The sequence below is a fragment of the Anas platyrhynchos genome, chromosome 11, assembly GCF_047663525.1.
Source record: "Anas platyrhynchos isolate ZD024472 breed Pekin duck chromosome 11, IASCAAS_PekinDuck_T2T, whole genome shotgun sequence".
Taxonomy (NCBI): domain Eukaryota; kingdom Metazoa; phylum Chordata; class Aves; order Anseriformes; family Anatidae; genus Anas; species Anas platyrhynchos.
In genome coordinates, this window is record NC_092597.1 from 16,905,436 (window position 1) to 16,930,469 (window position 25,034).

The window sequence follows — 25,034 nt, forward strand, 5'->3', positions numbered from 1 at the left end:
GAGGCTCAGAAACGCATGGAAGGCAATTTTTATTTGCTGAAAGTCACATATTTCAAAAGGAGACAAGAAAACTGATACCAATCTCTTACTATTTCACCCCAAACACCAAGCAACAAGCAAAAGGGCAGCACCAAACAGCCTGCTTTGGGGCATTTCACCCTTGCCAGCTGTTGGAGCCCCCTCAGCATGCAGCCCTGGCTTGTCCTGCATCCATCCCACCGAGCTGAGCAGCACCCATGCAGCTGCAGCAGCTCAGGTGGTGGGTGTCAAAGTTTGCCTCTACCCATCACTTTTTGGGGCACTTCTGCCCTTCTGGAAATAAATAAATAAATCTCCTCAGGTCCATGAGCATAAGGGAGACAGAAGGTTTCCAGAGAAGGTATATTTTATTGTAACAGTGATATCGTTAGGAAAAAGAAAGAAAAAGGAAAATAGGAACCAACATACGTGCCTAGAAGCCTTCCTCACTGCTTTTTACCTTAACACAGATATTGCAAACCTCCATCTCTAGGCAGATGCACATTTAAGAAGTCTGCAAACTGGCTTCATCTCGCCACAAGTGCTCCTACAGCACTTGCTTTTCTCCTGGCTTCAGAGAACAAGCCCCTTCCTCGCTGCTTGCCCCGTACATCAAAACATTCCCTGTCCTGCTGCCTGGCACCGGGCTCAGTCCTGCTTAGCTGCACAATGGCCCTGAGATACAAGCCCCAGGTACGTCCCAGTGTGGCAGGGAAACCCCTGCAGAAAGAATTGCTCTCTGTTGAGAGTGGTTAACAATCCAATCAGTTTGAAATTACCTGCTTTTAAGGTGCAAGGCAAAAATAATAAGTCAGGAGGAATTCTCTTCTTTAATTAACTTTGGTGGAAAATAAGTTTGTCAGATCAGATATGGATATGTTTGCTCTGGTTCACTAGATTTCCTAATAAACACATTAACCGTAACTTACTATTCCAAGCTTAATTGCGCAGCTATAACGAAATTCAATAAAGAGCATGGTTAACACTTGCTAAACTGCAGTTGCTCCTGTTATTGCTCCTGAGACATTACGGATGGAGCAGCCAGCTGGTTGCCCCAGAGTCCAAGCAGAACTGGGACCTCATCAAACCACAAGAGAGGCAGAAATGGGGAGAGGCTGATATGTTCTTAAATAAACACATAGAGGGGTCTATAAATTCAATTTCTGTTAACACAGCTTCCTGTGGTGGATAAATAACATGGGCTGGCATGCTGTGTGCTTCTCCCATCCAGCTGAGCTCCAACACCACAGATCAGACCTCCTAAGCTCCCCCAAGCTGCACCTCTGGATGGAAGATCGTGGCACTGCTCCCTTAGGGCTCACTCATGGGCCAGGAAGCAACAATTAATTGTTTTACTCTGCAAGTTAGTACATTGCTTTAAGCATTTCTATTCATCAGACAGAAACATGGAGGGAAGAGCAGGAGGAGGAGGTGCCACCAACACCTCCCTGCTGCCACAGGGCACAGATGTCCCTTCTCTAAGGATTATGAAGAGTGAGAGGTTTGCCCAGTTTCCCTATCTGAAGGGCAGAGCCAAGCAAAACTCACACTTGGGGTTTCAGTAGTAGCATTGTTGGAGCTTCAGACAAGTGCCTGGGCATTACTCAGCCACGTGCTGCACAGAACTTGGCTGATGAGAAACACTAATTTCACAGGAACAAATGCCTCAGCATTCACGAGTTTCCCCTGGCAGGAGAGGAAAGCTGAAGAAGGGCCCCTAAAGGCCCAGCACAGAGGGATGGACAATGCAGGAGCAGGGCAAGGGCAGAGCAGGTGAGGAGATCCTGCACCGAGAGCAGAAGGGAGCAGCTCTGGGGGCACCGGGTTTCACAGAGGTGACATGTCCCACCCCAGGCATGGCCTCTTACATCCAGAGCAAGAAGAAACAGAGACAGGGGCACGAATAATTCTGGTTTTGTTTGACATGGATTCACATTTCTATTTCTCCGATAAGCTGAGCAGCAGCAGGTGATCCATATATCTATATATCTATATCCATATAATAACACGTAATTTGTGAGACGGGCACGTTCCTTTCTCTACCCTTATCCGTCAGCCACCGCAGAAATTAAGCTCAGTCAATCAATCATCCTGCCATCAGCATCTATCACCAGACATTAGCTCTGGCGATGGGCTGAAGTTCAGATCTAGGCCTCTAACCCCTGGCTGGTGCAAATGAGTTTACACAGCCAGTACTTCTGCAGTCCCCGGAGAAGCAATAATACCTACTACCTCTGGTTTAATGATGAGCACAGACTGCGCATTGTACTTTTACAGATACCCTGGAGAAAGGTGAGGGGAAAACGCACTCCATAAGCATACTGATGAGTTACACAGAAGAGCTCCCAGTACCTATTAGACCCTCTAATATGATGTAGTCTATTAAGGGGAGCACAGACAGGGTGAATTACTGTGCTCCATTCATTTTATTAGCACCAGGCAAGAGGGGCTGCGGACAGGGGAAAGTTCTCTGACTAAAATTCAATCAGACAGCAGACAATGCACAGGATTTTTGCTGCTGTTCCACCCATCATCCCTCAAGATGAGAAAAATAATTCTCAATCACCTGCACTGGAAGAGAAGAATTACTGCTGTGCTGTGGCGAGGGTCAAGGGCATTTTCCCTACAAAACAGACTCCGATAGCTGCCTCAGTTTATTCAATTTTGTGTCTTCCCCAAAGCCAACCATTTCCCAAGCTATCCAATGCATGTACCCTCAAAATGGTATCATTTGTTCCACTCCTTGGTAAAGTCCATTTTGGCCTAAAACAGCGGCAATTTAGCAAAGCAAAATAAATTTAACTTCTTTGGGTAGATAGAGCACATTAGTCCTGGAAAAGATCTGCAGTATTCCCCCTCCCCTCGGCTCTGCAGCCTGTACACTACCTCGGGTGATCTGAAGCAGTTATGCTTGGAAACCCAAGTTTTTCCACTATTTGGTGAACATTCTGCATCAGAAGTAATGGGAAAAAAAAAAAAAAAAAAAAAAGAAAGAAAGAAAAGAAACAACCTGTTTCTGTTGTGTCACAGCACAGCAGAAGGCCTGGAGAGCATCAATTAAGGTCAAGGGAAAGCTTTAGCAGGACCGAGAGCACAGGAGCAGTCAGCAGCAAAATATTGCCAATTAACATAAAAAGCGCACAAGATGTTCATTCTATTTAAGCTAGTTAAACACCGAGATTAAATGTTATGAACTATTAAATAAAATTAAAGCCAAAATGAACTGCCATGCACGTTATGCCTCGCCTTAATAGTAGCTTATCAGCAGCCCTCACCGAGGAGCACCCCCCTGCACCCAGTGCCACCTCTGCTGCCTCTCGGGGTCTGCCCGTGGGTTGTCCCAGCACATGGGGCAGCTCTCAGCAAGATGAAGCCCAACTTCATCTGTCCGAGCTAGGAACAGCTGGCGACGCATAATAACCAGCAGCCGTCACCCGACCATTTCAAGTGACGGTGCTCTTTTCAGAGAGGCTTTAAAATCCCCCCTCTCCCCATTTCCACATGTTCGCTAATTAGTCACTCCTAAAAATACCTCACTTGCCCCGGAGACCAAGAGGATTAAGTCACAGATTTTTAAAGAAGACACAGTATTTTTATAGGAAGGGAATTTGGTAAATATATGGAAATTAACAAGCTCTCCAAAAAGGTTCGCTAATTTTAAATGAAGACTGTTCTGCATCACCAGCTGTTTATATGCACTGATTGAAGGCTTAATTGACAAGGGATAATTGCTTATTCTTCCTAATATATGGCGAATTACTTTTTTCTTACTCAGCACATCATGCTGATGAGGAGCCTGGTGACGGCAGGCAAAACATTTCTTTCGGAGTCGGCTCAGAGAGCAGGAGCAGCGCAAACTCCTGCGCAACAGCAGGTCGGGTGCCCCCAGCAAGCCTCACCACTCGCCCTGAGCACCACCGAGAGCTGTTCTGAGCCCTGACAAAAGCCCGTGGTCTGCTGAGGGCTGGGTACTCATGGCCTTACAGAACAGCTCAGCTACCAGTGCGACAGAGGTGCCAGCGGTTCATCCCCGATGCCAAATGAGGGATCAAGGCAGCACAGGCATGCTCTGAGTGCTAAACAGGACCAGAGTTTAAAATGGAGTGGGTTTAAATATTACAAGTGTTGACCAGTCAGGTGAATGTAAGATCTACTTAAAACAAGAATACAAGCCACAGAAATGTTAAATACTAGTAAGTTAGCAAAGGCTGATAACTGCTTTGCAGAAAATACAACATGAGGAATGAGGGAGATTTAAACCCCTATAATAATGGAAAATAAGAAGTTTGTCCTTAAGACGCTTCACATTTCTTAAGCATGTTCAAAGGGTTTGAGGAGCACAAGTGCATTTGGAAATGTTGGAGACTAAGTTGGAAGAAGGCATTATTGCAGGGTGCCTTCAAGTCCAACCAGTTTCTCAGGCTCAGCCCAAGAGCAGCGAGATGCCTTCTGTGTTCAGCACCCCTTGTAGGGAGGTGCAGAGGTGCTCAGTGTAGGAGGAGAGGTTCTGCACAAGACAAAACTCTTCCTTGATAAAATCCTGACTCTGGTGCTCAAGCAAATGAGTTGAGATGGATCATGGCAGTACTTTTTGGGTGCTCTCCCAGCTTACCCACCCCAGCCCTTCTGATTTCAAAGGCTTTGGATGAGGCAATCATACTCCAGGAGTATCTCCTACTCTATCAGATTAGAATCTTCTCTGAAAGCTGAAGCAAGGATATTCCTAGGCTCTCTATATTCTGCATGTTCATTTTTTCAGTGAAAAAATATTTAACCTAACCCTTTTCAACTCTATCTCCAGCCAGTAATTGGCCAGGACTGGTAGATAAGCAGTTAAAAGTCTCCAGCTCCTTCTTCAGTTAAAGCTCTCTTGAAAATAACCTATATCACACGTAATGAACTTGAAGTAATTAGTGCTTATTCAGTAAGTTTCACTGGACTTAATTTTTGTTTTGTATGCAAACAGCACTTCTGATAGGTTGAAGTACAATATTTCTTAAAATTAAAACCCGCTGCTGGGAGATGTAATCTAGCATTTCCTTCAAATTAATGCCAACATTAGTGAGAGCAGTTCCTGAGCAACACTACCGCTCCAAAGAGCTCTTAAAATAAGGGATGGATAATAAGGTGTATGTGCAGAGGGCCGGGGTTCATCTTTCTTCCTTTCTACCCAGAGGGCTTCCCCTTGCTGCCTGTCCTGTCCCCAAGCTTATCAGGGATTGCTGCTGAGCACACGCAGGTCCTAGGGTTCCCCTCTCCACCCTGCTATGGGGACAGAGCTCCCCACACAGCCACCAACTGACCAAATCGAGGTCTTTCTGATAAATCTGTCTCCTCTGTGCACATTACACAACCACTGGTTGAGTTGCAGTACAGAGCTGGATGGCTGGTGACCACGGCATGTCCCCTGTTTACACAAACACTTGAAAGCATCCTGATGCCTTTTCTAAAGAAAAATCCTTTGCACAGACTGCATTAGCAGTCAGTAGCAGCACACAAAGGACAAGGGCAGTCTGTCAGCCGTGTGAAGCCTTACCATGGTGTAAACTTGCCCAAGTCATTAAAGCTGGACAAGGAGTCAAGGCGAGATGCCATCAACTGGAACAGGTCTTCAAACAGGGCAATACCATCCTAGCGAGGGCCACTGAACAGCCCCAGAGAAAGGCAGAGAAGAGCTAACAAGACTCAAATCAATAGTCACTTTGCCTCATCTGTCCTTTTGCCTTGCCTACAGGAAGGAAGAATCTGCAGCAGCAGGGAAAGTGGTCCCAGGCAGCAGCAGAAGCTGTAGGAAGCTGTCCAAACCCCTGCATCCCTCAGCTGTTTTGCCCAAATTTCAGCAGTGGGTTTGCTGGGCAGGGAGGTGGAGGATACCTGCTTCACCCCCCGAGGACAGGCCCTCATTCAGTGCCAACGACTTGACAGGCACCGCTAAAGGCTTTGCAACTCAGGAAGACATCACGACACCATTACAGGCTCCTGCCATTTAAGTCAGGGAGATGAGACAGGAACAGAGAAAAGCTGTGAGGCGGAATTGTGTCTTCGAGGCATTTTTAGGGCTCCAGCAGTGATGCCCAATTAACACAAACAGCCAGTGCCAAGAGCACTCCCAAAGCACTAGGTACAGATTACTCTGCAAAATACAGACATCAGCTCGCTGTTTGCACGTGCTGTGCCTTCCAGAGGCTCTGCTGCATCTCGGCAGAGCTTTTTCCTTAACCTACTGCTGTAGGCTATGGGTCTAGAAGCAATACAATGGAAAGGATAAAAATGAGGATAACCCAAAAAAACAACCTGCTGGCTCATTCATCAGCCAAGAATTAAGCAGCAATGGCTGTTCAGTCTGGTGGCTGTTGCTGTACCACTCCATGAAACGAGGCAATTTAGCCAGGATTCATTTGCTCTACAAGGATGTGTTTGTTCTACATGCTACCGAGGATTATTTGATATATAGCTGGTGGAGGGCAAATATTTTGAGAACTGCTGAGTGCTTCTGCAGAACACAGGAGCTGTGACAGGCACAAGATAAGGGTGTGACTGCGAGACACGGTGCCTCTCCTGCCAGCACAGGTCCCTGCACACATACATTGGCCCCATCTGCAAAGTTCTTTGTGCAAGCTCAGCTTCCTTGGTCTCCATCCTTGAGGTGATACCTTGGTGCTTCCACCAAGGATGTTATTATTGCTGTCAGGTGTGGGAGCTCAGAGAGGCGATGCCACCAGTGCAGTTCCTCGCCGATCCTGCTGTGAGCTTGGCTCAGCAACCTCAAGCACTGAAAGGAGAGCCACAAGGTGAAGCACCTTCATGGTGCGTGGAGCACACCAGCCCCTTGAGGTGAGCAGGCCTGTCAGGAGCTTATTTTGATCCTTCCAGCCTACGTTCAGCCAGTCCTGCTATCAGGGAGAGCAAGAAGGGAACAGGAGACATCATGAAAAACAGGAAATCAAAGATGCATCCTCTGCAGTTCAGAGCAGAATTACCGAGGTAAGTCCATAACCTCAAGAGCTCTCCAGCAGATACTCCAGAAAATGAGTTGTGAAGTAAGTGTAAGCCAAAGAAACCTCCCATGGCTGTTGAACAAGCTCTGGTAGCTCAGCGCTGTTAGAGCCCAGCTGAGCAGTTCTGACCTCCCCTCCCTGCCACGTCTCACCATGCTGAGGTTAATGCCTTGCAAGGGGGCAGGCTCACACCTTTGGGCCAGCCCAGCTGCTTGCCATCACCTTCCAACTACCTGGGAGATGGGAAGGCATGGGGTGGGGGTGGGTGTCCAGGGGACAACAACACTACCTGGTCTCGTTTTGTACCTTACCAATGCAAACTAATTTCTGCCACGATCCAAGTGACAGTAGCTGGCAGTCAGTGCCTGCAGCTGGTGGACCAGGAGGCTCAGCCAGCTTGTCCACACTGGCCAGGATGAAGATCTGCTGCAAAAAACACCCGGTGAGCTGGTAGAGAGGGAGCAGGAAGGGTTAAAAGACCACTCTGAGGCAGACAGGTTTGGCGTTACAGTAGGGAGCCCCTGTTTGCAACCAAAGGACAGACAGTCCAAAACCCAAACCAGCAGACAGCTCAAGTCAAACCGTGTTGGTCTGCAGGGGCTTCTGACCTGACCAGGCATCCCTGGGACCATACAGAGCAAAGGGCTGAAGAAAGCTGAGAAAGTAATTGTGCCTGAGACCACCTAATTACAGGTGGAGATACCTGGCTGGCTTAAATACAGAGACAATTAGACTCAAGTTCATTAAGGGTCTAACACAGAACAGCCCATAGCTTCAATAAAAAACCACCACTTTCCCCTTAGAACTATGGCTTTTGGGTATTCTCATTTTACCTATTTTTTTGGCCACCAAATTTTTTTAAAAGCAGAGAGGGCCCTTGTTAAAGGCATCTCTTGCCACACAGAAGCAGAAGACACCCTGCTCCTGCCACGTCACCCTGCCTTGTGCACCAGCTCCACATTCAGACAGAAAACAGCTATTTCAGCCTTAAGCTTGTGGCAGCTGAAGGGCCACTGCCTTCATGCCAGCCAGCTCCTAAAGGCAGTGTTAATGGGGACAGCGCAAAGAGCTTTGAGGTGGGCAGGAAAAAAAATGGGTTTGGAAGTGCACTGAGCACCAGGAACGTTCTGGGCTTCTGTAGTGGGAATTGGCTACAGTCACTGAAAAAAAATTAAAACTCAATATAGATTGCAGCAAAATGCATTGTTTGTGCTGCCGTCCTGCTCACGTGTCTCCACAGAGACTGATCCCAAAAACTGCCACCTGAAGAAAGCTTGCAGAAAGCTGGAGGAACAAGCCGCTTTCCTAGGTTGTACCAAAGCTGCTGGCAAAGGAAGAAAGAAGCGGAGCCTCCCTCCTGCAGGAGATGCTGAACAAACGAGCCATGCCCAGCAGCAGGGCCTCCAGCCGCTCTGCAGAGCTGACCCTGTTCCATCCTGCTCCTGGGGGCAGCTCGTGGCACAGGTGCTGCCTCGCAGCAGCGCAGGGATGTGCTTCGTGCTTCAGGAGAGAACAAGCTGCCTCTGACAATGCCGAGAATTTGAATTCCTGCCCAGCAAATCATCCCCTTGAACGGGAACTTCCAGATCAGCGTTTATTAATTCTGGAGTGTGATTTTGTTTCCAAGAAACTTTGTCGGCTGCAACAATAAAAAAAATTGCTGCTTTGGCAAAGTTTCTGATTGAGGAGGATTCAAGTGACAGCACAAGTGTTTTGCTGATAACAAAATCATATACATTTGTTTTATAGCCACTGCTATTTGCTGCAGAATATTTACGGGATGTGCAGAAAAATTCTGTGCATTCAGCACAGCTCAAACTCCTTTCCCCTGGACAGGTCTTTTACCAACCAGAAGTTTTGTCTGGACCAAGCCCTGATGGTACGTGCACAGATCCCAAAAACCAACACCCCCGCTGCCCACCCAGGGGCCAGCTCAGCCCTGTGCATGGGAGCAGAACTGCCCAGAGGCTTTGGACAGAGCAGGAGCTGCACAAGAAGTACTCAGCTGCATGCAGGCAGCCCCCAGCAACAGCACTGCCTCATCCAGCATGCAAACCCTTCACCAAACCAACCTAACCAGAGAAAATGAGCTGGAAGAACGCGTGGTTGTTCTGATCCTATTGCAAGGTACATAACAGCCCACTTAGGGCTCTGTGTCCCTCCTATATTTTCATTTAAATCCAATCAACATTAGCCTGAATGCTCCTGTAGAAGCTGTGTCTAGGCAGTCTAGCTTACCCCTGTTGTTTTATCTGACTTCAGCCCTTTTTATTTAATACCTCTTGCAGTTAAGGTTTGGAGCATAAGGCAATTTCCAGCCCTGGCTCCTGCCTCGCTCGGTTTGTCTAATAGATCTTGGGGCAGTGCTGCAGATTACTTGATTGCCGCCAGATCTTGTGTTGTCACCTCTGAAAAAGCGTGTTGATGGACACCGATGACTGTGGGTCAGAGCAAACAGCTGGCAAATGGCTACTAGCATTTCTGTGGAGGAAGAAAGACTATCAAGCCTGGAGTATTTATCAGGCTGCAGGAAAGCTGACTTGCCTGCTAAACAGGGTGGTTGGTGCCTTTTTTTTTTTTCTTCCATTCAGATGAGGAGGGAGTAAGGATTCATACGGCTGGTTGCTGGAAAGGAACAGCTTTCCAGCCCAGCAATAGCAGCCCTGCCTGAATCACCACTGTCCTGACAGCCAGGATATATTGCCTTACTACTTCTCTCAGAACAAGATTCACGGATTTGCATCTGCAGCCCCTACCATTAATCATTTAGGCCCGGAGATTTGACTTCCACACATCTCCAACACAGCCCTTTGAATTCAATAGACAACCCCTGGGCAATGGCTCTGGCACGTGGAGTTTGAGGAACACAAACCAGGACCACAGCACAAGCTGGGGGCACTGCGAAGGGCCTGGACACCATCCCTGACACCTGCCTTCCTTAAATGCACGCTTACTGGAGATGTGGAGGTTTTCAGCCTGGCTGAGAATCACAGCCCACCTGCACCAGGTCCGGATACCCTGTAAAACCCTCCTGGCTCAGAAGTTGTGACTTATCTGCCACCATTACCAAGCACAGCTGGTTTCTTTCCTTTCTGTTGAGCTCATCAATCCATAGAGAGGCCATTATTGTTATTGATGTGCCTCAGACTCCAGGAGTCCTCCGACTTCCAACCCCAAGAGCTTTAAAGTCATGAATTAAGCCCTAAGAATCATTATTAAAAAGCTTCATCCATTGCATTATTTTCATCCGCTGTCTGCTTAAATGCTGTAGGCTATACTTAGCTCAAGGTTTCTCACAACAAGAGCTAGAAATGTATTTATTCTTAATGAAAAAAAAGTTTAATTCATATCTATGCATAACTCCAGGACAATCGGCACTCTCATTACGGTGATACTTGCAGTACAGGCAAGCTGCTCTGGTGCTCCCAGCTTGCCTTTGAGAACACCCAGCTCACGATGGGGAAGGATGACAGGCCAGGACCTGGCCAGAACTCCCTGATCCTGGCTCCATCCCCTCATTTTTCCCGCCCCACAGACCTTTTGAAGACAAAAATGAGGCCATGCCACAGTTCACCTAAAGATTTTATTGGGATTAAGTTTCTTATCATGGGTGCTCACCTGCACTCTGCATCTTTTCAATCACCAGATCAGGAGGAACGTGCACTACCTTCACTTCTCCACTTGGATTTAGCAAAATTGATAGGAAAGTAGGAGGCTGGTAGTAGCCCTAGTCCTAAACAGGAACAAAGCTAAGCTACAGCTGATTAAAAGATGCTCCCCCCAGCAGTTACAGTATCTCAAGTCCATAGTGTCCACCCAGAAATAAGCAGTCTAGATTTTAATTACTTCACAATTTATATAGCAGAAAGTTTGTGGTTACAAGTTTGCTCCTAATGTTCCTTGAAATCAGTGAAAAATGACCCTGAAGAACAGAACTGACCCCTGCAAGGAAAGAAGTTTTCCACTAAGAACAGCCTTAATTTCTGTATGCTTTAGGAATTAAAGAAAAATCCATCCTGTGTTCCAAGCTGGGCAGCTCTTCAGTTTATTTTCTGCTTTATACAATAATCCTACTGGAAACATCTCTGTGCATACATTCAGTAACTATTTCAACACAAAAGGAAGCCCTACCCAATACGATAGATAGCTTTAACAAATATTGAAAGGATTGCTCTACAAATACTGCGGCCCTGCGTGGCGCTGGGATTGAGAACAGCGGCTGTAAGGTGGCTGCATCATACCTATGCATAAAGCACCCCTCTTCTTCCACAGCACCTGCCCTCACGCTGTGGTATGCCCCTTGGTAAGGGTCACAACACAGTTAACAGCAGCAAAAAGCAGACTTATAGCAAGACATCCACAAAAAAAAAAGTCACTAAGAACTTGAACATTCACATTCCTAGTGATTAGTCCACTAAGCAATGAGACAATTTGCTGATGTCAGTAAAAATGGACTTTATTTGTCAATGACAGACAACAGAAATTTAAAAAAAATATTTTTTTGTGCCCTGAGCAGCTTCATCTCACATGAATTGACTTTTGGGAAGTTGTGAACAGGCTCAGACGCTGGCAGGTCTTCACGCGAGTGGGGAAGACCAGGCACTTCACACATCCCCATTTGCACTTTGGGTAGCAAGATGCTGGTAGAAGAAAAAAGTAATAAATGTATTTTAAACTCCTGAATACACCTAGGAAGTTAGAGAAACTTGCAGGTTCAGAGCACATCCATCTTGGCTGAATCAATTAACATTTCCTGGTGTGGTACCAAAGTCTCCTTTCCAGAGACCACCGAATGCTCTAGAGCAGCTGTATCACTCACACAGGCACTAACAATTCCTTTAATAAGTAATATTTAGGCCACCTACCATGCTTACCCATTCAGGACCTCAGTGCTCATCTGCTGCTTCACTGAGGCCTTTTGTTAAGGCACATCATGATCGACTGGAAGCTCTCTAGGGTGAACCAATTTCCACAGAATATGGCTTTAACAAATTCTACGTAGCCAACTGGAAAATTAAGAGCTGTCTTTTGCTCTGGGATTTATTAAGGTTGAAGTGGTCTTTATAAGTGTCTTCTCAACATGCTGTTGCTATCTAATCAATTGAAGATAAATTAAGGGTTTGATCAGATTTTCTTTCACAGGAATTGACCTGATGATTAGAGATGATGCCCTGTGCATTGCTTCACCCAGAGCAAGGAAAGCCCAGCTGTGGCTTGCTCTGTGAGGCCACTTTTAAGTGGCCAAGACAGCCTGACCTGACCCTTCAGAAATCACTAGCTACTGCAGTTGGCTAACAGTAACCGTACAACATATTTGCTTTTCATTTGACTTGACTGGAGAACCAATTGCCGGTGTTTAAAGAGCTTTAAGCTGTGACAGCTTGAAGTGCAGAGGGGCAAACTGGATCACACACACAGGCAGCTCCATGCAGTTCCTACAATTACAACCATGCTACCCCAACCAGAGACACTTTCTGTAAGTTACAAAGACCCTGAAACCAGTATGCCTTCATTTCAGGGAAAGCACCATGGACAGGAGGAGATAGAAATTATTTTTTCCTGTGATTTATAGTTGACGAGAGTCTAGCAGATAGCCCCCAGGAAGACAACAACCTTTGTGTGTTTGTTGATAGGAGAACAAGCCGATGATGTGACGGGCCACTAGAGAAGCTAATGAGTTTCTGTAATTATTACAGAAGATCTGCCCAGGAGAAGCTGGAGATTAGTGTCACTGCTCAGACAGCAGTAGGGAACCTGAAAATCAGGACAGGGCCAGGCATCCCAAATTCAAGACAGAACAGGTACAAAAATGCATGGATGTTTGGCTAATCTCTCAACAGGAGATTAAAATACCTCACTTGGGTTTGTAAATGAAAGACTGGGGTTCAAGTTGTCTGTGACTAGGTCAGGGAGATTAACATCAGGCCCTGCCTGGTTTTGCATTGAGTCCCAAGATCTGAAGTGATCCCTGTCTCCTCCGGCAACAGGAGACAATAAAACATTTAGGCACCAGGGGAACTTTGCATATGATTTCCTGAGCAAACTCTTTGGTCAGTTAAGTGCTTAAGCCTTAGAAGAAGCAAGGCTGGAAGAGCTTTCCTATGGAAGGAGAGGGACAAATCTTGCAGAGTTAGTAATGCACAGGCACGGCCAGTAGCTGCCTGCTCTGTACCTAATTTGCTCCTGCTTCAATAATATCATCTCACTGCTCCTCTGATGCCCACCTTTCCCCAGAGGTGGTCTGAGCATACCCCAGCAGCAGCACCTTGCTTGCAAGCCCCCTGAGCCAGGTTGGGGTCCCTTCCCAAGCCAAGATGCTCACAAGCCTTCAGCTCCTTTGCTTTATCCCTGACCCCAGGCAGCAATTTCTGTGGTACCAAGAGCCCCAGTAACATCCGCAAAGCTGTCCGTATCTGTCAGAATATCTCCATGAAACAGTTACAAGTTTTTCAAGAAAAGGAAGGAGGGAAATAAATCTATCATTGAAAAATTAAAAATTCAGGGGCATGATCAAACTAAATGAACCTTATGTTAAATTATACAACTGCAGGAATGCCAGCGCAATTTTATCATTCATACTTAGTCTGATAAAACCCTCAGGCCTTTAATTTATCTCCACTCCAGCACAACCCTGAATCACAAGAAGGTTTCGCTGCAGAGCAGAGGTCAGGCTCGCTGCAGAGTGGAACAGGCTGTAAATACGGCCGACTGGTCTCAGCCACCTCCCCTGTGGGACTGACACCGGGATGCTCTTTGCTAATGATAAATCAGAAGCACAGCACCTGAGAGCTCGTTTGCTTTCATGCTCTGAGCAACTTCAGTGTTTGAGCGGGCACAAAACCATCCAGCCACCCTCGAACAACTTCATCACCATCAGGCAGCAGCCCCATTTCCACAGGTTGCCCTGATGGATCCCAAAAGCAGTAACAGCTCTGCTATTTCACAGGGCCTCTGCTTTCCTTCTAGGTTGCTCTGAATACAGTAAAGCCCAGCTATTTACACCTCACATCCAGGCTTCTGGGGAAGCAGGAGGTGGCACCACAACGCTGAGGAGAGGAGAGCATGCAAGACAAGGCAGGGAAGAGAAAATTTAGGGTGCTTCAGATGCCATAATCCCAAAGGCTAAAACTTAAGAAGGCCCTGGGGCAGATACCTGTAAATTTGTGTAAATTCAAGTCACGAAGCTCACATTTTCTGTGGCAGTAGCAATCACAGAATAAAGACAAATCAAACTGAAATAGTCACAAATAATCCTACCTGCATTTAGAGGACCTCACATAGACTACAGGCAACTGCACAAGCACTACAGGGTGTTTAGGTGAGGGAAGCCAGCATCCTTGGGATCTACCCAGCTTCCTCATCCCAAAGGGCCTGGGCTGTGTAACAAGCACTTGCCAGGCTTCCTGTTCTGCCTTTTTTTTTTTTTGCTAGTCTTAACTAGCACTTAACTAGCCAGACCACAAACAACAAGGGGAGCATTCCCATGTCACAAACTAGAGCACACTTTTTGTCTGGAGAAGAAACGGGATATCTGATGTTACTGTTGTATTCCCAGTCCTCTCCAATTCACCGCAGGACCGTGGCAAGTGATCAATACCACAAAGACAAATGTTTTGGTCCTCTCCCCTGCTCAAATGCAAAAGTTGATTCCTGAGAAGCTCACAGACTTCCAAGCAGCACAGCTGACCCACGCAGACAGGACAGCTCATGCTACAGCTTGCATGACCAAGACCTTCTGTACTTTACTCCCCAAGCCTGCAGGGACATGATGGATGTTCTGTGCATCTTCTGGAGTAGAGATTTATTGAACAGCTTCTGAGCTCAGTGCTGCAGCTGATCCCTGTGAGCCCCATGTCCCTGTTCTTTTGAAGCCCTGTCTTGAGTTATGATTGCCCCAAGGTGGGAATCAACACCTGGGAGATCCATGTGGCTCCACCTGCCTGACACACAGGTTTCACACCAAGTTTCTCACTAAATCTTTTCTACTCCTTATCAGCCTGCCAGCAGGACTCATGGGACCGCTCTCTTGGAGGACTAATCCCTGCCAGCCTCCCTGCTCAGCCCATGTGTCATAACCCCCAAATGGGGCAGGGTATCACTTCCACAATGCATCTTAAGAAAACTTCAGCTACAAAAAGTCAACCAAAAAGCGAACAGCACACTACGTTGTGGCAAAACTGACATGTTGTGTGGTTTTGAGGAATTATTTAATTTTCCTTATTGATACAAGCTATGCATTCGTAAGCAGCTCAGTGCCTCACCAGCCTCCTGCCAGACTGAATCATTTTAGCTGCGAGATGAGAAACAGCAAAAGTTCAAGGTTGCCACAACAGCAATCAGGCTTAAGGTCTGGAAATACTATAGACAAGTAAGCAAAATATCTCTCAGCCTCGGGACATTCGAGATTCAATTTCATTTAACGAAGCTGGCCGCAATTCACCGTGGCACAACAGCATCACAGGCAGAAGTGCATGGCAATGCTTTGCTGGTGTTAGCAGCCACACAGCAAGGAGGGCTTCGTGGTGGCCCCAAACCCAAAGAGCACAGGGCCACCCCTGGGATGGAGAGACCCACCAGGCAATGAAGGGAAGGCATGGAGCAAGTCACTGCATCTAAAGCAGACCCCACACCCCTTGTTTTTGAGGTGGGTTTTCCCCAAATTGCACCAGAAGCAGCTGTCTTGTAGTTAGGTTTTCAGCTTTGGGGGGACCACATGCAGTAGAAAGCCAGTGTTTGCCTTAATGGTAAGTCAAGATGAACTTCACCTGGAGCAGCTTCTGGACCAAATGGTCCTGAGGCATATTCAGCCAGGGGACATTTAGCTCTAAGTCAGGACACCTGTCTGGGGTCATACAGAAAGTATTTGTGTTTCTTCCACCATGCTGCCCCCAGAGCAGTATTTTCTTTGCAGCAAAGGAGCCATTTGGGCATTTCTAGCCCCAGCAGCTTTTGTCTACCCCAGGATGAAAGGAACCACCCAAGCATCTCCCCCAGGCAGGGTGATGTGACTGCAGCATCCTGCTGCCTCCCCAGGGACATCTCAGACAGCAACCCATAGAGCTGCACGGAGTAGGCACATATGGTCGGAGACTGCTCTCAAAACAGGGCAATTTTAATTATTTTTGTTCCTGTGCCAGATTATGCCAGTTTACCTTTGGATTAAAGGCTATCAGCTTCCATCCCCATACTGTTATCCTTTTCTATCCAAAACTTGTTCCCATTGCACCCGCTTTAATATTTTAAGCTGCCCTGGAACAAGACTTTTCAAAAGAAAAGTTAGTAGCCAAACAAATATGCCCATGACATAAGATGAATGATTACACAGCTGAAGCACTGATGTCTTCAGGATTAATCTTACCTAAATATTTCATTTCTTCATTTTGAATTATGAACCTCTTTTTACATAAATACTTGTAGAGTTTATAGATCATTCCTGAAAGCAAAGTTTGATTAAAAAAAAACTAGGAAAACTCTTGGGGAGGAAAACTTCGGTCTCATCTAAAAGATGGCTTCTGCTCTCCTCTGAAGAACCCAAGGCAGGATAACAAGTAGGTCACATTTTTGATGGCATTTTTATTTAAATGAAGCAGGATATCATAAGCCTTGTGCTGCTTTTGCCATTGTTGGATTAACATAATGAAAGATTTAATTAAGAATAAAGCCTCTGACCTAGCTGTGCCTGAGTCCCAGAGGCTAGGGGGCTCACTAATCCCTAGTCCCAGTGCTCTGTCTATGTAGGACCTCAGCATCCCAGATACCTTTTATCTTTAGACCCTGGGCTTGCTCCAGCCAGGAGACAGGCTGTCCATATCCCAGTTTCTAACAGCTGACCCCCAACAGCTCTGAAGATCACCCTGTCAGACCCCACAGTGACATGAGGATAATACTTGTACTTGTGCTTTGCCCTAATAATTAATGTCTGACATGGAAGAGCCTGGCCAAGACACTGCTGCACATCTGACAAAACCCATTCCTGTGTGTTCCCCTTGCCCCAAAGCCAGGTGCTCAACCCCACAGCTGGGCACCACCTCAGGAGCGGCTGGAGGGCTAAAGAGAAAGGAAATAAATATTAAGTTTTCTACAGGAGCAGTTCTTCAGGGGTTTTCTGCTCATTGAGCACACCCCACAAGGTCTTCTCCTCCCCTTGGTTGCAGTGTGGACAAGCCAGAGCCCCAACCAGAACATGGAAAGTGCCCTAAGAAATCTTACAGATGCAAGAAGGAGACAGACATCAAGGACAAACTCAGCCCAGTGTCACCAGGCACCTGAGCAGATGACGTAAGCCATCCAAGTTATGAATTTCATTTAAAACTCCGTGTGATTACTATATCTGCACAATCTGGGTAGCAACTCTCATCCCACAGCTCTTTCTTAACTAGGAGATAAGCCCTATTAATTACCAGCAGGCCTGGGGATATCTCCTTTCCCTACTACCCCAGTTTTTCAGGCACTTGGATAAATACTGAGCTTCCTCTGGCAGGGAAGGGATCGTATCTGCAAAGTGTTAATAGGCTAAAGCCGCTTCCAAAATAGCTTGCACCAGCTGATAAGTTTATCCTACATCTCGGTGCTTTAAAAACAGGAGCTCCAAACATCTTCCCTGACCAATTCAAGATTTATATCAAGTTTGGGATCTCTATCCCAGCTTGACTCACCCAATTTTTCAGCATTCAGTAATGAAACCCCAAGAGGCCCATGACTCCTGCACGCTACATTTCTGCTTTCAGGGTCCTCCTGTGTTAGGATAGAGGTAACAGTGTCAGGCAACAAGCAGGAGGAGAATATTTCACAAACACAAAAGAAATAATTAGAAGTCAGCAATTTATTTGGGAAGGCGCATGTGCTTTTGTTGGGAGGAGACTGTCATTCCCTGCTTTTTAATCTCAGGATCCGCTGATGTATTGTGACTTTTGTGCTTCTTGGTGCCGTGCGTTCACATCCATTTTGCTCCCTCAAGTGGGGCAGGCTTTCCAGTGGATTGTCACCATTTAGTAATTACAAATATAAATGTCACCGCTGTCAAATAATATAATGCACCTCACGCATCAGGACACAAGCTGTTTAAAATCAAACTATTATAGTAAAGCTGCTGCCGCGTGAATACGCATTGATTAAATTTCTAGACATTAATCATTTTTAATAAAAACTGAATTTTGTCAAGGCAGCAATGAACTTTCCAGAAGACATTGGAATGAAATGATGTCTCCAGAAGGCACTGTTCCTCCAGGCACTGCTTGAGCGCTGGGGAACGGTTTGAGTACATAATGTATAGCTGCAGAAAGCGTTTTATAAAAATTACCTTGACACAGCAGTTCAACCAATTCTGCCTGGAGAAATGCAAAAGGCCTGAAAGCTGCAGCTCCCAGTAGGTGGCCAACACTCACCTGACCACCACGATGCGTGTATAAGCGCAGTGGCTGCTTTCTGATGCCCACAGGAGCTGGCTCCCCCACGCTGCCAATGCCACCCCAGGACGAGGTCTCCCAGCCTGCTCAACAGTGCCAAGATGTTTTTTCTTTTTCCACCCCATCACCCCCAAACCCTAACAGATTTCAGACTATTGAAGATAGTGCTGCTGCGATAGTCTATGACAGATACACCGCTGAGGATGCCCACTTACTTAAAGAAAAAAGGGTAAATTTGTTTCCCACATGCCTTTCTATCAGTGTCAGATCCACCTGCTGCCCACTGCCACACTCATCTTTGTCACATCTGGGCAACGTGGCCACCAAAAGGCTCGTGGCACGCAGTAATTAAGCAGAAATATGCTTTGATTGAAAGATTTGGGTTACCTTTCTAGAGAAGGGATACCCTAGGAAAACAAGCTGTGACTACTCAACCCTACACATCAGAGAAGTTACTCAGCACTGGGATCAAATTGCAGGCACAGAGTGGAGCGGCCACTTGGCATGATGATAGATTGCTGTATCAGTCTTACCTGTGAGCCTTATTTACAGAAGCACCGCAAAAATGTTTGAGCTGGCAGCCACTCCATTCTGAGAGCAAATATAGCAAAAAATGTTTTCTAACCTATGGAATTTGCAACTTTCAAAAAACCTGTACAAAACCGGTTTCTCCTCAACAGCCCTTCAGCTCCTGCCTGCCTGGTTTAATAAGGTAAAAAGCCTTAAAAGCATGAAGTATTTGCTAAAATACAGGCAAGGATGTTGATGTCATTGCTCAATCTACTGTTGGGAGTGCAGCTCTGAGGCTAGGAGCAGGTGAGAAGAGGGAAGTCATGTTTGGAGCCAGATGTCACCCAAATTCAGCTTGCTGCACGTTCAGCCAAGACAGGAGCTGTGCTCCAGGTTTACACCTCCTTGTAGGGAAGCTGGATAAGACCACCATGGCATCATCCTGCACTCAAAGCACTGGTTTCCCAGGATTTCAGGGTGGGACTGAGCCTCACCCAGCCTGAGCTGAGCCAAGATGCTCGTGCCAGGCATGGCAGAGCATGACCACTGCAGCTACCTCCTTCCCAGGGCCATACCAAGAACAGAGCCCAAGTTTCTTACCCTTTTCCCCCACTTCAAACCCCAGGGAGCTCAGAGCCCCCACCCAGGGGTGAATTAGGCACAGGATACCCTCCTGATCCATCCCTGCTCCTCAGCCCTGTGCTGCTCCCTCCATCACCCCAGTACAGCTGCATGTGCAGCTGCACAGAAAAGCAGATTGAGGAACTGAGCTGGGCTAAAAATAGGGGCAACTCTTCCTAAATAGATCTTAAATTTAGCTGAACACCACACAGCAAAACCATGTTTGAATGACGCTGGTCTGCAGGGAATGAAGCACTGCAAGATGCCTCCTTGGCCAGGAAGGCTCCACTCCTCACCAGAGGATGCACTTGGGGAGCACAGGGTTTCTCCATGCTGATCTTGAGCACATCAGCATCACTCACTGCAAAGCCTGGGGTCCCCAGTAACACCCTGACCCTTCCCTTGGCTACCCCTGTACCAGGGTAGCCAGCCCATCTGACCTGCCCTCAGATCCACCAGGAGGTCTTGGGGTGGCTTTATTGCCTAGCCTTAACCAACAGCTCAAGACATTATGTGGTTGCTACCTTTTCTTTTAATTTTCCTGATCAGTTAAAACACATTCTCATACATTTCAGTGCCATCTCTCTGCAGCCAGAGAAAGAAAAGGAGCAGGTATTTTTTGGAGCACAACGACTAAAAACTATTGCCCTTCCCTTTCTGCTCACCCTAATGAGCAGGGCAGCTTAACCAGCTCAGCCTCCTCTGTCCCTAGGGCGAGCACATATCAGAAGAGAAATTGTGCCAGGACACAAAGTACATTGCCACATTCTAGTGGAACCAAAATTGCATTTCACATCTTTAAGTGCCTCCTGGGTGTTTACTGCAAACCCAGGTCAACAGTGGACTTCTCTGGCACCAGCTGGAGCAGCTCTGCTGAAAGCTGCCTGAACTGCAAGAGCTTGCACCCAAATGAGCACCCTGAAGGAGCAGATTGCTACAGCATACTCCAATAGCTTTGTTTTCTTACTTGGTTTACCAAAATATAAGTCCTTTCCTGCTCCTCAGCATCCCACACTGAGACCGGACCCCAAAGCAAAGCTGCTGTTCAAGAAAAAAAAGCAGAGCAGACACCCACTGACCTTAATCCATGCTCTGAGCAGCTCCTCTTCCCCTCCAACCACCCTCTCCTCCACAGAAACTCTTCATCCTGCAGACCAACAGCCTCACTTTGAGCTGGGGAAGAGCCTTTTATAAACTCATGGCCCTAAATGATTTCCAGGTGGTCTGGATTCAATGCACCACGAAAAGCTCCTCATCCCCACCTGGAAGGTCCTACCCCAGCCTCCTACAGGGGTTCCACAAGCAGACTTCGATCTCTGTGCTTTGCAGGATTGGTCAGCCTGACAGCTCAGGTGCCTTCACAAAATGTAGTTCTTGTCACAGCTCCTTTGAGCTGTGTGAAAAGGAGAACAGACCTTGCTGCAGATAGGATGGGTTGGTAATAACTGAGGTGTGCAACAACATACTGTAATTTCCAAGGAGTTAAAGATCTTTGATTCAGGCTCCTAGAGCTGGCAAAGAGAAGAAACACCCACCCTGCAACACTGCTGGGAAGGCTTTGGGAGGTAAAATGGTAGTAATGCCCAAGGGATGGACAAAGACAGTGCTTTAGTTGTATTGCAGCCATGGAGCCGAGCTCTGTAACACCATCATTCTGATATGAATCTAAAAATCTTTAAAAATCCTTTCATACACCTCAATTATTTTAACCACTTAGCCATCACGTTCCAGGATTGATTTGAACACATACCAATTATTTAAGTCAATTGCCTATTAAAATTCATTTTCAACAAAAGGTCAAAAAAGCAAATTGAAACCAGATGCAGTACATTATGCCTATCAGTATTGTGATCTGCACAAAAGTTCATTATTACGATTCCGCTGAGGTAATTCCTCTTGTCAAATTTTGGTCTGTTATGCCAGTGTCGCTATTACAGGCTCTATTAATTAAGAGGGTTTTTTTTTTTTTTTTTTTATTATTAACAGAAAGTTTAAAACACTGCAGTCTCACGTAATTGGGGGTTGCCTACCTACAGCACAGGTTTTGCAGCTGGATGTGCACGTTATTTCATTACAGAAGATCTGAGGAGCTTTAAGGCTCCCTGTTGAGAATCTGTGGAGCTGCAAAGCATTTAGGCAGCTCTCTCATCCAGAGCAGGTACACCCTACCCAGACCCCTGGCCCGATCCCAGGAACCCTGTGGGATGCCTCCCTGTGGCTCCATTAAGCTGCTGTGCTGCTTTCTGAGCCTTTGGGATGCCCTGTGGTACCATCTGATTTTCTCTTTAAAATAACGACCAGGAGAGCAGTTATTCCCCAGGTAGTCCTGCTGGTGTCCAGGCTGCTCTTTATGAAGCAAATGCTATTCCACAGGGGTCAGGGAAGCAGCATCTGTCCCTAAGAGAAGAGCAGCTTAGTGGGTTCATTGATTCAGAGCAACATCAAGGGCTGGGTGTCTCCAGTGCCTCAGTTCTCAGTCCTATAGCCCAGTGTTAGTTCATGCAGCTGATGTACAAAACCTTCATGGCTCTCCACAACATGGTCATTTGCAAAAGTTCATTCCTGGGACCTCTGTGGGTGCCCAGGTATAACCACAAGTGACCGGAGATGGTGGTGGAGAGGGCAAAGAGCAACCCAGAACTGCTCTGCCACAGCTCCCACGTGTGTCCCCAAAACCACCCGCTGCCCTGTGCACTTTTATTTTATGTGCAAGGGCACGAGCAGCTGGTTCAGGGGCTGAGCAGTAAAGGAGGCATTGCCATGCAAGGGAAAACACAGTGCTTTCTCCTGGAGCATCAGAAGCATTTTCTTTCCTTTGAGATTGATGCTGTGACTGTCCCAAGAGGAAAATTAATTTTCTTCCTAACTAAAGTCATTTCAAAGGAGCCCTCGGTTCCAGTAGAAAAATGTTGGCTTTCCCATGGGAAAACTAGAAACAAACCAAAACAGAAAAATTCATTCTAAAATGCCAGCTTGAAATAGGGCATTTGCATTTCTGTCCTCTGATAATAGGCACGTTTTTCCAAATAAGTATTTTTTAAAGGGGCTGTGTTTTGGCAGAAGGAGAGGGTGTTTGATATTTCTGATATGGAAATCTGACCTCCAGCCCTCAGGTTAAGTCTGAGAGAAATGTCTCTTAAATTAGAGGAAAACATTTTTATTTTTTTTTTTCAATTAATGTTTGGACAGGGGGAGCAGCAGGCCTCCAGCTGATTTCTCTTCCCAGCCAGCCATGGCCCAAAAGGCCTACCACAGTGGGACTTGCGTAATGTGAAGACGATAAAATTTCTTATTCTGTGGGCCCTTGATAACTCTTATGAAACCAGCCTGGGCGGAATACACTTTATTTTACAGAAGACTTGGCATCCTATGTGGAGGATCAGTGGAGGGGGTCGAGTCACTCTCCCAGTGCCCACCATGGCTGTGGCTGAGCTGCAGAGCCGCCTGCTCTGAAGGCGGGTTGGGGCCACGTTTGCAGCAGGTTTTGGGATCAGAGCAGCCCAGCGAGCAGATGATGAGGACCTTCCATCCCCACACAATCCTCAGGCCACCTCAGGAGGAGGACAGGCTCAGCCCCTGCTCTCCACATCTCATACAGCTCCGTGCAAGCAAAGGGATGGCCCAGGAGCAAGGCCCTGCTCAGGGCCCTGCAGCCCCACTGCGCTCGCTGGAGGCCGCAGCCATCTCCTCTCCACCTCTCTTCCTTCTTATTTTGAAAGGAGATAAACAAGGGCAGGATTTGCAGGCAGCTGTGGCCTCTTTGAGTGCAGTTCACCACGGGGAGGCATCTCGGGGCGGCTCAGAAATGACTAGCATCGAGGAGTCACAACAATTTGGCTGAGATCATCCCAGTGCCAACACAAGGCAGTCCCTGGGTAGGGCACACAGCTGATGCGAAACTGATGCTACACTTGATCTTAGCTGAAAGGCCATTAAAAAGAAATCAGAAGAGACTGGCTAAAAGCAATTTATGGGGTTACAAAATGATGTATTACATGCACCATGGCTCCAGGTTTGCAGTAATTTAGGCTGGTATTGATTGAGGAGAGACTGGGGCATATTCCACCACCTTTTTAATTTCAGTCTGATTTGGCCGCTGCTTGCAGGTCAGCAGGCAATTTGATGAGACAAAAACAAACCAAGCATTAGAGCAGCCTAAATCACCCACTTTTAGAAGTACCTTGTAAATAACTTTAAGGCTGAAGAAGGAGAACAGAGTGAAAGAACTGGCTATTAAGGAAAACAAGACTGAAGTTCCAGACTGAGAAAAAATGGTTTCATGGCACCATTAAGAAGGAATATCACTCACACATACCATCATTGCCTGCTTGTATTTTCCCAGACAAATATGCTGTCTTTTCCCTTGTATTATGGTGCTAATTCTGATTCAATGTGAACTGATTAGGTATCAAAATAAAGCCAAAGTATACACAGAGCTGCTTACAGAGGCCTCTAATCATATCATTGCAGCAATGGGATGGATGACTTGGTGTTGTTCCAGCCTATTCACATCACACAATACTGCAGGACTGCCTATACACTCTGAGAAAAGGGACAGGCTGCAAATCCGAGACTAAATCTCCCACGAGAGTAAATCTGGGATGATTTTCTCCTGCAGGTAGTGATTACAACATTAAGTGTACTGGTGCCTGGGAGGCGAAGGTGAATAGAGAAAACCCATTGTGAGATCAAACACATGGCTTATACCAACCATCAGGTACTGGGTAAAAATGGATTTTCAAAGTTCACTGTGACTATCAAAAGCTTGAACTCTGATGTGCACAGGAAAAGACAGATGCAGGCACTTCTGATTGGATTAATTAGCACTTTCCTGTAAGAAGGCTTCTCTGATCTCTAATTGCATGTTCATTTCAATCTTTTAATATTGCACTTGTGAGGCTCTTTTCTATTCTCTGCAGGTAAGGGGAGGCACAACCCCGTGTTGCCACATTCAGTGGCAGAGCAGGAGATGTGATGTCCCCATCTCCTGGAGCTCGGGGCCATGCTGGGCTCTCCCCATCGCATCCTTCACACCAACACCACACAGGTGTTGGGGACACATCCTGCACTGCTCAGAGAAGGAAAGCCCTGTGTTTAATCCAGAGTGAGCAACTGCTGAAAAGCCAGTTCTTTTTTTCTGACTCACAGGATGTTTGACCAAACACAGATATTTTTGGCTCATAATGAGATCAAGATGAGGATGTGGAGTGGAGGAACATCTTCTGTGGACAATAGTGTCCTGGTCCCAAAAACACCCATGTGTTGGGAAGCACAGCCTGGCCAGGCTCTGATGGACTCACAGCCAGCATAGGAACTGCAGGGCTTAGCTGCCAGTGAACCCAGTTCCTCCCTTCTAATAATTAGTTGTACAATCAAGTGAAACCACCTGAGCACTTTGGTCCTCTGCTTCCACTCCAGAAGACCTCAAAAGTTATTGGCAGCTTTAATTAAAACTAGCTTTGAGATACACAGCAACCTATAA

At 46.7% G+C, this 25,034-nt stretch overlaps 1 protein-coding gene across 2 annotated transcripts in view; it reads right to left on the reverse strand.

Moving 5' to 3' along the window:
• MINAR1 (membrane integral NOTCH2 associated receptor 1) overlaps positions 1 to 20,705 on the reverse strand; it is a 62,476-nt gene extending 41,771 nt beyond the window's left edge. Inside the window, exon 1 of one of the 2 annotated variants that reach the window (XM_005030686.6) lies at positions 20,632 to 20,705. The gene's annotated coding sequence lies outside the window, so the exon portion shown is untranslated. The remainder of the gene's footprint in view (positions 1 to 20,631) is intronic. The other variant, XM_072043346.1, reaches the window with a different exon arrangement.
• Between the last annotated feature and the right edge of the window lie 4,329 nt (positions 20,706 to 25,034).